General features: G+C 42.9%; 1 protein-coding gene across 2 annotated transcripts in view; it reads right to left on the bottom strand.

The window, feature by feature from the left end:
- The window catches only part of LOC141172296 (galactoside alpha-(1,2)-fucosyltransferase 2-like), a 243557-nt gene extending 232178 nt beyond the window's left edge, over window positions 1-11379 (bottom strand). Inside the window, exon 1 of one of the 2 annotated variants that reach the window (XM_073656337.1) lies at window positions 11010-11379. The gene's annotated coding sequence lies outside the window, so the exon portion shown is untranslated. The remainder of the gene's footprint in view (window positions 1-11009) is intronic. The other variant, XM_073656332.1, reaches the window with a different exon arrangement.
- Between the last annotated feature and the right edge of the window lie 730 nt (window positions 11380-12109).

Here is a 12109-nt window from a genome sequence, read left to right as displayed (position 1 = left end):
CATTTTCTGACGATACCCATCCTATGAAGTTACTAGTGTGCTTTTTATCTAGTTTTAAGTATTGTGACTTTATTTAATAAAAGTTACATTTTATGATCTGATATACTCATTTTCTTGTTTTTTGGATTAATATCCTATATGCAAGTAGTCGCTACATATTGTGGAGCTGGCCTTCTACTTGTAGTGGCCGGGACTTGTCACTGCACATCCACCTCCAATTCTCATCAATAGAAAGCGGATGTGCAGTATCCTTCGCAGCCACTACAAGAAGATGGCCATGCCCTCTAGTCGACCACGACCACTGACTGGCTGCATCACTAGACATGGTGCGGCCTCGCTCCATACAAGTGTATGGAGGCAAGGCAGCGCCCACTGGCCTGGGGTATGTATAACTCATACATACCCTCCGGTCCCGGGTCTGAAAACGGCAAGTTCTCACAGCGCACAGTGCGTGTGCTGAGGGTATTCATAAGTCTGCAGTCACTCAGAGCAACTGCAGACTTATCGATTTGGACTTGGCAACCCCTTTAAGGGAGCAGCTCTATCTTGCAGGGTGCTGATGCCAATCTTGCATATGGAGCTTTGGGCAAGTGTGCACGTACAGAGCCCTGACCACCAATGCAAATACCTGTAAATGCTTAAACTGAACTGTGGCCCAGAAGATTTAACATATGCCTCTAGGGTAAATATTTCTTTATCAGTGGTCTATAGACATACTGTATCAATTAACTTGTCTAACATTAGAGGGGTTTTCTATATCAGCTTCCTAGATTTATCTGTTTCTTCATCTAAAGATATTAACATGACAAGGTAAAGGTTGAACTCGATAGACTTATGTCTACCTTCAACCTTAAAAACTATAAAATAAATAAAAAACTAGAAAAAAGTATATTGAGGATTTTTGTCACCAGGTTCAAAACTGCATGGAAAAAAAAAATTGTGAATTTAATTTTATATCCTTGGGTAACTACATTTCTGTAAATAAATGTAGTCAAATAATCTGCAATAATAAAAGCAAAAAAACAATGCATGAATCTAGTCTTCTACTTTCCCCGAGATGACATAGAAATTCACCAATGAGCAATTGTTATGCACACGCCTGGGCTGACTGGCATGTGCGTGATTAGTGATCCCACTGTACCATGAACCGAGGAGTGCCTGAGGGGCGTAACTAAGTATCAACCCGATCCGACCAAGGTCGCACGGACGCTTAGTCGACTCCGTGGACCAAGGAGGAACCGAGCAGAGGGACCAGGTGCGGACTCCAGGTCAGACCCCGGTCACAGTTGTTGACCCACACTGGGGAATACAGGAACAGGCAGGTTAGACTGGCATACAGGCAGGTGGGTATTGGCAAGCACGGCTGGTATGCAGACAGGTGGGCACTGGCAAGCACGGCTGGTATGCAGACAGGTGGGCACTGGCAAGCACGGCTGGTATGCAGACAGGTGGGCACTGGCAAGCACGGCTGGTATGCAGACAGGGAGGAAATAGCAGGTTGGAGCGCAGGCTGGATAGGGTCCAGTAAAGACTGGGAGACGGGTTCAGAACCGCAGATGCGGTAGTCAAGCAGAGTAAAGAGAAACTGCAGGTGCAGTGGACAAGGCTGAGCAGAGCGAAACCACAGGTGCGGTGGACAAGGCTGAGCAGAGCGAAACCGCAGGTGCGGTGGACAGGGATGAGCAGAGTGAAACCGCAGGTGCTGTGGACAAGGCTGAGCAGAGCGAAACCGCAGGTGCGGTGGACAAGGCTGAGCAGAGCGAAACCTCTGGTGCGGTGGACAAGGCTGAGCAGAGCGAAACCGCAGGTGCGGTGGACGGTGGACAAGGCTGAGCAGAGCGAAACCTCTGGTGCGGTGGACAAGGCTGAGCAGAGAGAAACCGCAGGTGCGATGGACAAGGCTGAGCAGAGCGAAACCGCAGGTGCAGTGGACAAGGCTGAGCAGAGCAAAACCGCAGGTGCGGTGGACAATGCTGAGCAGAGCGAAACCGCAGGTGCGGTGGACAAGGCTGAGCAGAGCGAAACCGCAGGTGCGGTGGACAAGGCTGAGCAGAGCGAAACCGCAGGTGCGGTGGACAAGGCTGAGCAGAGCGAAACCGCAGGTGCGGTGGACAAGGCCGAGCAGAGCGAAACCGCAGGTGCGGAGGACAAGGCTGAGCAGAGAGGACATGGCTCTGTTCACACTGAACAGACTGGAAGAGACAAGCAGAACCAGATACACACAAGGTACTTGCAATGAAGTAGCGAGTGAACTCTAACTCAAAACAGAAGTACAGAGACAATGAGTAGGAGTTAGGTGCAGGTTCAGAGACTGCAGGAAAAGGGAAGGTACGGACACAGAGACAAACAGGCTAGAAGAGTGTACAGACAGGAACTGACCATGCAACAAGATAAAGGAGCGAGTCTGGGTATACGGCCCCCAGAGAGGCGGACAAACAGGCTAAGAGATAGTTCAGACAGGCCTGGAAATACAGCCCCCAGGTTGGCGGACAGGCAAGAAACGGAACGGGACCTGGCACATCAGAGGCAAGGAGCCCTCTGAAGGTAAGAGTTGCTCAGGCATCTCCTACAGGGTGGAGTGGGTTTAAATATCCAGTACTCACAGCAATAGGCTGGGGACGCATTAGGCTGCCGCCCTAAGCAGTCAGAGCATGCACACAGTATGAACAGGAGCACGGCTTACAAACTGGACTGAAGGTTAAGATTGCGATCTTGCATAGTGGGAGATGGTGCACTATGCAAGTACGCCGCCAGGTATGTTACAGCAATCATACCTTTTACAGGCAGAAACAAATCAGAACTGATATTCTCATACACTTGGTCGTATGACGTCTCCATTTCTTACAGGCACTATGCACTGTGTGCACAATTACTAGACAAGTATTTTGGCCATATTATTTTTATGCAAAAAGGGGCAAAAAAAAGAGATTTAACTGACTCTAAAAAGTCTTACAGATGGATTCAGCACTCTTGAAATAGCTAAGATATTGGTATGTGATCACAGAACTGTAAGGAGATGGACATACAGCCCATGTTCCCCATTGAAGGCACGCGTATTGGTGTCATGTGTATTGTGACATGCGTCATTAGTGACAATGTAGTAGTTTAACTGACAGTAGGGACAGTTAGAGTTAATAGATGGGACTAGCCCAGAGTGGGGGGGGGGACTAAAGTGAAGGGACAGAGACAGTTTCCTCTTAGGAAGTCAGATAGGGCTCAGCCTACATAGAAAGCAGACCTAAGGTCTGACAAGTCAGCAGAGACGTGGGTGTCCCTTACCTGAGTGGAGACCGAAGCAGTGGATAGAGAAATTCGGGTTAGGGACGAAGAAAAGAAACAGAAATACAAAGTGATGCACTGGAGACACAGGACGCCAAGGTGTGAGGCCCCCTAGCTTGCAACTCAGAGAGGTAACGGGCTAGGATGGAACAGGGAATGTGAGGCGAAGAGAGTGCCCCGGGCAGGAGTTCAAAGGCGTCAGAAGCAGAGAAGCTAAGTAAAGGCCATAGTGGCAATCTTGCTCTCCTAAAGGGAAAATAAGGACACGGACTACGGGCTGAAGTACAGGACTCTCGCTTACTGGACTGTAGTACCATTATTGGGGACTGGAGAGACTCCCGAAGTACTGTGCTGGGTGGTGGTGAAGGTAGAGATGCTAGCTGAGGCAGAGACAAATGAGCCTAGAAAAGGAAAGCAGAAAATGTGTGTGAAGATGCAACACGTTGTGAAAAAAACGTTTGTGAAGTTATGCACCTGCTATCTACTGTACATAGTTCCCGCCAAGTTACTGTTCAGTAAAAACTGTTTATTGTTGATTGGTGGTCTCCCTCATTGAATTTTTCAACATCTGGTCCTGGCCAGGCGAAGTCACCGGCATCATGCGGCCTGTAAGGGCGTAGCGCCACCATAGCACAAGTCCACACACCCAGCCAGGAAGATGGAGGTGGGGTACTGCTGTGGGCTAGTATTATTAAAGATGAGCTGCTTGGATGGGCTCAAAATCAACTCCCAAACCTACTGCCAGTTTTCAGAAGACACTTTCTTCAAGCAGCAGTTTTCAGAAGACACTTTCTTCAAGCAGCAGTACAGGAAAAAGTCTGCATCTTTCAATAACACCATGATTTTTATGTGGGACAATGTTCCATAACAGTATTGGAGTCTCCACTGCTTGGCTGACGGTAAAGGGCTTAATAATGAAAGAAAAGAAGAAGAAAAGGTCTGGGGAGCCGTGCTTTGATCAAAGGAAGCTTATGCCTGGGAAGCGTACTTCACTGCCTCGGCTTAAACAAGTCTCAGTCTTGCTGTCTTTTTCTCAGAACAAATCTCCTGTGGTCATTACATGTTCAATTCAGGAGGCCCCTACTTCAATGGAGGTTAAATGTTAGTTCTTTTTCACTTCCCCATCTATAATTAGCCACATATGTTCAATGTGAGGGTGATATGCTCCCTCTTTGGAGATGTCTTATGGTTTTTATTTTTCTGTATGAAAATAACCTATTTGGTCTCAGAGTCAATATGAGTATCAAATGTCCCCTGGGGCACAATCATATGGTAACTATTCTCCTGCATTGTTTACAAGTGTACTAAACATGTTATGGTTATATGTGGTTGCTATTTGATTTTGCACCTTGGTCTGCTCATTAGTTTGCATTGGCTTAGCTTTCCCTTATTTTGAGACTCATACCTTGGAACATTATTTGCACATACCGAGTTTACTTTCTTTTGTTTTTATACATACCTGGTATATCTATTTACTCTATGCCTCACACTACTATCCATTATTTAAATGTTATTTAGATTCTGTGTGTATATACTTTTCCATCTTATATTTACAACCAATGCGTTGGTTTGATTCAGAGGTGTTCAGGTACTGTATATATGGATGGCATTTTGTTGTAAATTTTAGTTACCATTGTCAACAATGTTCCTATAAAGTGCCATTGGTCTGTTTTTTTGCATCCTATGCATTCCCATATTTTCTCTTTTAAATGGTTTTAATATGTATATCCTTATGAATTCATGTACCAATAAAGGATTTCCACATTAATCATTGGAGAAGAGAGTCTATTTTTTCTGTCAGATCTAAAGAGATAGATAATAAATAGAGATATATAATGGATATAGATAGACAGACATACTGTATATAGGCAGAAATACATATATAGACAGATAAACATATAGACAGAGCGACTGACATATAAACATATAATTGCACAACCTCCCGACGTAAAATAAAAATGCACCCTGTGGAACTTATTGGGCAGCTTTTTATGATTAAATACATAAATGAAAAAAGCGATGTTTCGTCCTCTTCAATTTTTGTAGCCAGCAAAGGTATAGCCGACAGGTGTGGACCTATATTACCAGACTGGGAAGGTCCACAGTTATTGGGCCCTTCCCAGTCTGAAAATAGCAGCCCTCAGGTGCTCCAGAAGTGGCACATCACATTAGATGCACCAATTCTGGCGCTACGCCTTGGCTCTTCCTGATTGCTCTGGTGCGGTGGCAATTGGGGTAATGGTGCTTGGGGTTGATGTCAGCTGTAAATTGTGCAAAATCACAGCTGCCATCAAGCACTGGTGTTAGCAATGGAAAGGAGTCTATCAGACACCCCTATTTACTAACCCGGTAAGTAAAAAGAAAAAATGCACACAAAAAATCTTTATTTAATAAACACTCCCCCACACTTGGTTCACCATTTTATAAAAAAAATATTTCCACGCAGGTGCATTATAGTCTAGGGAATCCAAAGTAGTTGGATTTATTTATTTAATCATAAAAAGCTGTCCAATAAGGTTCAAAGGGTGCAATTTTATTATGTCGGGGGGTTGTGCAATTATATGTCTGTCACTATGTCTGTCGCTCTCATTGCTGTCCAAAAAACGCTAGAAAAACTCATAGAAAACGCAGGAAAAACGTGTGTTTTTGCAGCTGTATTTTTCCTGCCAAGAGATGCAGAAATTTTTGCATCCAAATACTCAACATGTGCACATACCCTAATAGTTGCTCAATAATTCTGCATACATGGATGTTCTCTTAAGAAGGATAAACCCTCACTTTTACTTTCTTAAATATTCATGTTTATTAATCTTTTGGATTGACCGACAGCACTGTAGTTGTTCAGTGTAGTTTTTAGCATACCTCCCGACTTTGGAAGACAGGAAACAAGGATAAGTATTGCAGTGTGCAAAGTGTATCATTGCTATTTTTCTTTTCCATTAAGTCACACCACAAACTTCAAACAGTTCTTTTTGTGCTCCCACAAAGAAATAGTGACCCATGTGAACCCAAAAAGTACCTCCACACTCACTGATACCCCCATACAGTATGATGCCCTCACAGTGCCTTTCACATATTATCACCTTACACAGTATAGTGCACATAGTGCCCCTACACACACACTATACGTTCAGTATTTGGTCAGTATTTTACATCAGTATTCGTAAGCCAAAACCAGGAGTGGTGACGTGTTTCTATTATACTTTTCCTTTGATTGTTCCACTCCTGGTTTTGGTTTACACATACTGATGTAAAATACTGACCAAATACTGAATGTTTGAATGTGGCGTAATCCTCCTAGTATGATGTCCCTCCCCTCCATCCTAGTAGAGCACTCGCTGAATAAAAAATAAATTGCTCAGACAGTTCAGGCTGAGTGGAGTGGTGGAGCAGGAAGCTGATGGCTCCCTGCTTCACCATTGAACTTGTCAACTGCTTTTCTATTGATGAGCTATCCTAAGAATACATGCTGCACGTCCACCCTTATCCAAGTGAATGGGAGTGGACCTGGACATTTTATAGTGCAGCTCCACAACTGATCACATCTGGTCATCGCCAGGAACAGCTGATTGATGTTGGTGCTGGGTGTCACACCCCCACCGATCTTATATTGATGACCTATATAAAAGACAGGACATCAATATATGTAATATATCAATATATAAATAGTGGACAACCCCTGTAACTGTATCTGCATCTTCAAGTCACAGGTAAAGTTTAAGTTTGGACATGCCACCAGTGTCAGACTGAAGAACATTTGGCCCACCAGAGGGTTTGATTCTGAGGGCCCACCTTTCTCCCCACTCAAGAGCCCCATAGCAGCTGCAAGGTTTGCACTATGAACTCTCCTAAAGTAGATGCCAGGGCCCACCAGAGGATTCTCCAGTTCTCTGGTGGGCCAGTCCAACCCTGCATGCCACCAACCTCGTGAAACAGCAGGACTGCTCACCAAATTTAGGAATGTTCCTCCAGATCCAGGATAGTTGGACAATATGCTCCTAGAGACACTGAGAATACACTTCATTATTACGAGACATGTCCTGAAGTAACTTCCGCAATAAAAAAACATGCCAATATTTGAAACAAGTTGTTTGCAGATTATAAGGGGGCCCTTAGAATTGTATGATAATTCACGTTAACTAACTTCCCGCCATGGCTTATTAGTATATCACAGGACAGGAAGGGGTTATCCCTGCAGAATATGCTGGGACTTTCTGGTGAGTCACAGATTCCCTTTAATCCACTCCTAATTTGGGCTCTGCTTAGACAGTGCTGCTAAATATGGTCACTCATATTTGACATTAACTTTTACTGAAACAAATATATACTTTGTATTTCAACACTGTTGAAAATAACTTAGGTCAACATAAATGAGCTAAAAAGGACATTATTTTGTAAAACGTTTGAACACAATAGCACAATATAAGCCTCAACGTGATAGGGATTTAGCCTGCATATCAGAGATTCAGCATTCTCACCCAACTTTTGCTAGTGTGAAACGCTCTTTCATTATAAAAGACAATCACGGCTCGGGGATGTCACAGCCTGGTTATCAGCATTACTGGACGATAGTGTATTCTTCACACAAAAGCACTATTCTTTATTCTCAAGTTCCAGGACCTCCATCAGAGGAGCATTGGAGTAAAAATGAAGAATAATAAATATCATACTATATCCACTTACATATAAATCCATTCCTTTGGTAAGAAATGACTTTAACCACTTCAGTACTGGGGCATATTCTTCCATTAGTAACTACTTAAGTACATAATGGTTTACCTACTATGGCCCACAATGTATTTGCATATCTTTTAGTGCATTTTACATGAAAGTAATGGGTCTAATATACTTGGATAAATGTGCATAAAATATGACTTAAAGGGAAGCTCTCATCAGAAAATGACAGATTGTTTTAATAATTTTTTTGTGTTAAATGTATTTCATAAAAACATTTTGGCAATGTTTTAAATAGAAAAATAGAAATCTTACAATTTTCATACTGGTCTTTGGGATTTTTTTAGACTCTTAGCTTCCTGTTTCAGGAAACAACACTTGTACATAGCCACAATTATTCAGATCTCGACCCTATCTTTTATATTTAAGCATCTAATGAACGTGTGCAAACGTCATTGTGAAAACAGGAGGAGCTGTGACAACGTCTATAGATCCTGTCTTATCAGCTGAGTATAGATGTGTTACCCGTCACTGCAATACGGTCTCTGACGATAAGGAAACTGCTGAAAACTCTTCCTGAAAGGGCATAGAGTCAAAGAAATCCCCAGTGGTCAGAGTGAAAACTGCAAGATTTCCATATCTGTTTTAGTTTTTTTTTTTAACAAACATTGTAAAATGAAAAACAAAAGTACTGCAATTTTTGATGGTTCGTGCTTAGACTGCAAAACTTGAATTGTGAATCCTACCTTAGACACATTCTAGAGGCATTTTTGACATGATCTATGAGTAGGTGTGACTTATAAGAAGGTAGAATAGATTCTGTGTCCTAAATCATGATTCATTGATCCACAATTGTTATAACTTTGTGGACCAAAGTAAGTCAACTAACAAATGGTAAAAATTTGAGGGTCAAGTTCTTTTTTTTTTTTTTTTGCTGCTTCTCCTTTTTGGAGTGTTTTGTGGCTTTTGGGGTGTTTCTTTTTTTTTCTTCTCATCTCATTAAAATTTGACACTTTTTTTGGATTATAAAATGCACCTTTTCCCCTTAAATTTAGGAGGAAAAAGGGTGTGTGTCTTATAATCCGAAGGTATGTTATCTGAGAGGCGGTGGGGGTGGAGAGACGTCATTGGAGCCAGGGTCGCTGATTCAGGAGGAGTGGGGCAATGCTACGGGCCCGTCCTCTCAGAAGATGTTGGTGGAGGTCCCTTCTCCCATACATATCCCTGCGGTGGGCTTCAGGAAAATGGCCACCGGAGACTGCACATTCACAGATTGAGATCTTGGTAGTCAAGATCTCGTTCGAGATCTCATCTCCTGAGATCTCAATCTGCGCATGCGCCTCCTCCGGCAGACGTTTTCTTGAAGCCCACCACAAGGATATGTTCTGGAGAAGGGACCTCCACCAGCATCTTCTGAGTGGACGGGGCCCTCAGCATTGCCCCACTCATGCTGCCGCCAACCTCCTGAAGCAGCAACCCTGGCTCCTGTGACCCCGCTCCACTGCTGCTGCTGCCCCAGGTAAGGTTCCACTGAAACAGATTATAAGGTGGACCACCATTTTATATTAAAAATGTTTTTTTTCCTATTTTCCATCCCAAAATTTGGGGTGCGTTTTATAATCCGCAAAATGCGGTAGTTTTCATGACTGTATTGTCAGTTTGGATTTGTCTTATTGAGTGTTCGTGAATTTATTGGACTGACTGGTTTTACTTAATTTACCATTTGCAACATTTTAAAAAGGTCTCAAAAAAAGCAAATTTGGTCCACAAAATAATCCCCTGAAGGTAAATTCACACTGACAATTTCATTATAATTTACTGTACAAAAGTGGTGCAAAATCACAAAACAAATGTACTGCAGTCACCGACTGGAGAACATTTCTTAGGCCACAGCCCCATTATCAGTATTTGGTCAGTATTCGGTCAGTATTTTTTCTCAGGAGAAAAGGTATAATAGAAACAAGTGCACCAATTCTGCATTTATCACCCACTCCTGGTTTTGGCTCCCACTCCTTAGAAATAATACTGAACGAATACTGACCAAATACTGATAGTGGGGCCGTGGCCTTACAATTGTTCACAGCAGCTGAAAGATGCACCATTTTCGTTAAATGCCACACGTGTCTTATTGAATTTGGCACATCATAATCTTCATTAGGCCACGGCTCCATTATCAGTATTCGGTCAGTATTTTTTCTCAGGAGTGGGAGAGTGCGTGATTAATGCAGAATTGGTGACTAGTTTCTATTATACCTTTTCTCTGATTGTTCCTCACCTGGTTTTGGCTCCCACTCCGGAGAAAAAATACTGACCAAATACTGACAGTAGGGCCGTGGCCATACTATGATTTTTTTTTCGGCTCGATCCGAGGAAAAAATTTAACATGTGCATGGCCCCATAGACTAACATCGGACCGAGTATGACCCAATATTTTGTCAGATTGCACTTGGACCGAAAATATGCTCATCTGTACCTGCCCTAAATCAGCACTGTCTAAAAGCTAGCCAGTTTTAGTAAATTAGCACCAATATCCAATCTATTCTGTGCCACCTGTATTAACCAAATCAGGTACAAAGTGCTCGGCCAGGAATTAAGCACATGGGTGCAATTATTTTCTAAAAATCCCAACATTTCTCTACAATCTCAAATCAGTAGGTGGGTGGCATAAAAACTGTCAAAACATCTCTCAATACAATAATAACTCAAATTAAAATATCAAGTGGGATAAGTAACAGGATATAATGAGTGTATATTACAAGATAAAACAGACTAAAATATAGCAATCTGTAAAAGTTTTCCATGCTGATTTTTTTTCCCTGCTTTACCAGCACTTTTTATCCAAACTATTCTCTGTTTTAGTGCCTGGTAAAATAATATGATCACAATTAGATACATTTTATACATCTATATTTCATTTGTCAGAAAAATAAGTACAATTTTATTACTAGAATAAACCAGATAATGAAGATGTTCAACCTTTGTTTCACATGAACTCTTATTATTTTTGACCTCAGAAGACCTAACCCTGCTCGCTACTCATTTAGGAAGATACTTACAGAAATGTTTCTCATAGATTTGGGGTAAAGACATGTTTCCGGAGTTTTTTTTTCAGAAGGATTAGTCCAGCAGAAGGTGGCACGTCCATTCGTGGCACATGGTGATGATGATCTTCTAGATGTTTTGTCGGTTCCTGCATTAAATGCCTTTTGTAGGATCAAACCTTCTCTTGTTCCTTCGCACTGAGAATCCACACCGTGAACTGACTCTGTTTCAGAGGACAGTTATATTTCGGTTTAGCTGCCAGTGTAATTTTGGCATAACGTGTGTAAACAGCTCCCTCTGTCAGATAGACTGGAGCTTTCACACCACATGCTAAGCAGATTTAGGAACATGACATGCATTCACAGCACAGTAGTGGCAGGCATGAGTTAGTCATGTATATGGGTAGTAGACAAAGTGAAATTACCATAAAATGTTATGCTCGTGCTTCTCTGCACATCCCCATGCTAGACATTTAGGATTGTTTTTTAGCTCATGCAAGGAGCATACACAGAAATCATGGGAACCCATAGCAGATATTCTATTTGCCCCCCCCCCTCCCTCCTAAAAAAAAAAAAAAAAGCGTAATATTTTCCAGGGTCATAGAAGAGCATATCTCACAACTTTTCAGCCCTTAAAAAGTAATTTTACTTCTATATAGTCCTCCATACTGTATTATGGGCACCGCATAGTCCTCCATACAGTATAATGGGCACCACATAGTCCTCCATACAGTATTATGGGCACCACATAGTCCTCCAGACAGTATGATGGGCGCCACAAAGTCCTCCATACAGTATGATGGGCACTACATATGACTCGCCCCCTGGGCCATGTTGTGTAGCGTTGCGCACGCGGGGAATACCCGGAGCCGGATCCGATAGGGGTAGTAGTCCTCGTGGCGGTGACCCGGTCCGTGCCCAGGGTGTCAAACTAAGTGGCGTTATTGGTATGATGGCAATAGTGTCCGACTACGCCACCCGTTGAATGCGGCTATGAAGCCGCCGCTGCAGGGCAGTCCGCTGAGGCCGGTGGTACGGATGTGCAGCGTGGATGGTATAACCCCCAACGGGAGGGGTATGGCCTCAGGGCAGATGGTGAAGCAGGAAAAGATGAC

This window comes from Phyllobates terribilis, unplaced genomic scaffold (genome assembly GCF_046119375.1).
Source record: "Phyllobates terribilis strain yellow unplaced genomic scaffold, ASM4611937v1 Scaffold_12__6_contigs__length_324123572, whole genome shotgun sequence".
NCBI lineage: Eukaryota > Metazoa > Chordata > Amphibia > Anura > Dendrobatidae > Phyllobates > Phyllobates terribilis.
Note: the sequence above shows the minus strand (reverse complement) of the source record. Positions and strands in the feature narration are given on the sequence as shown.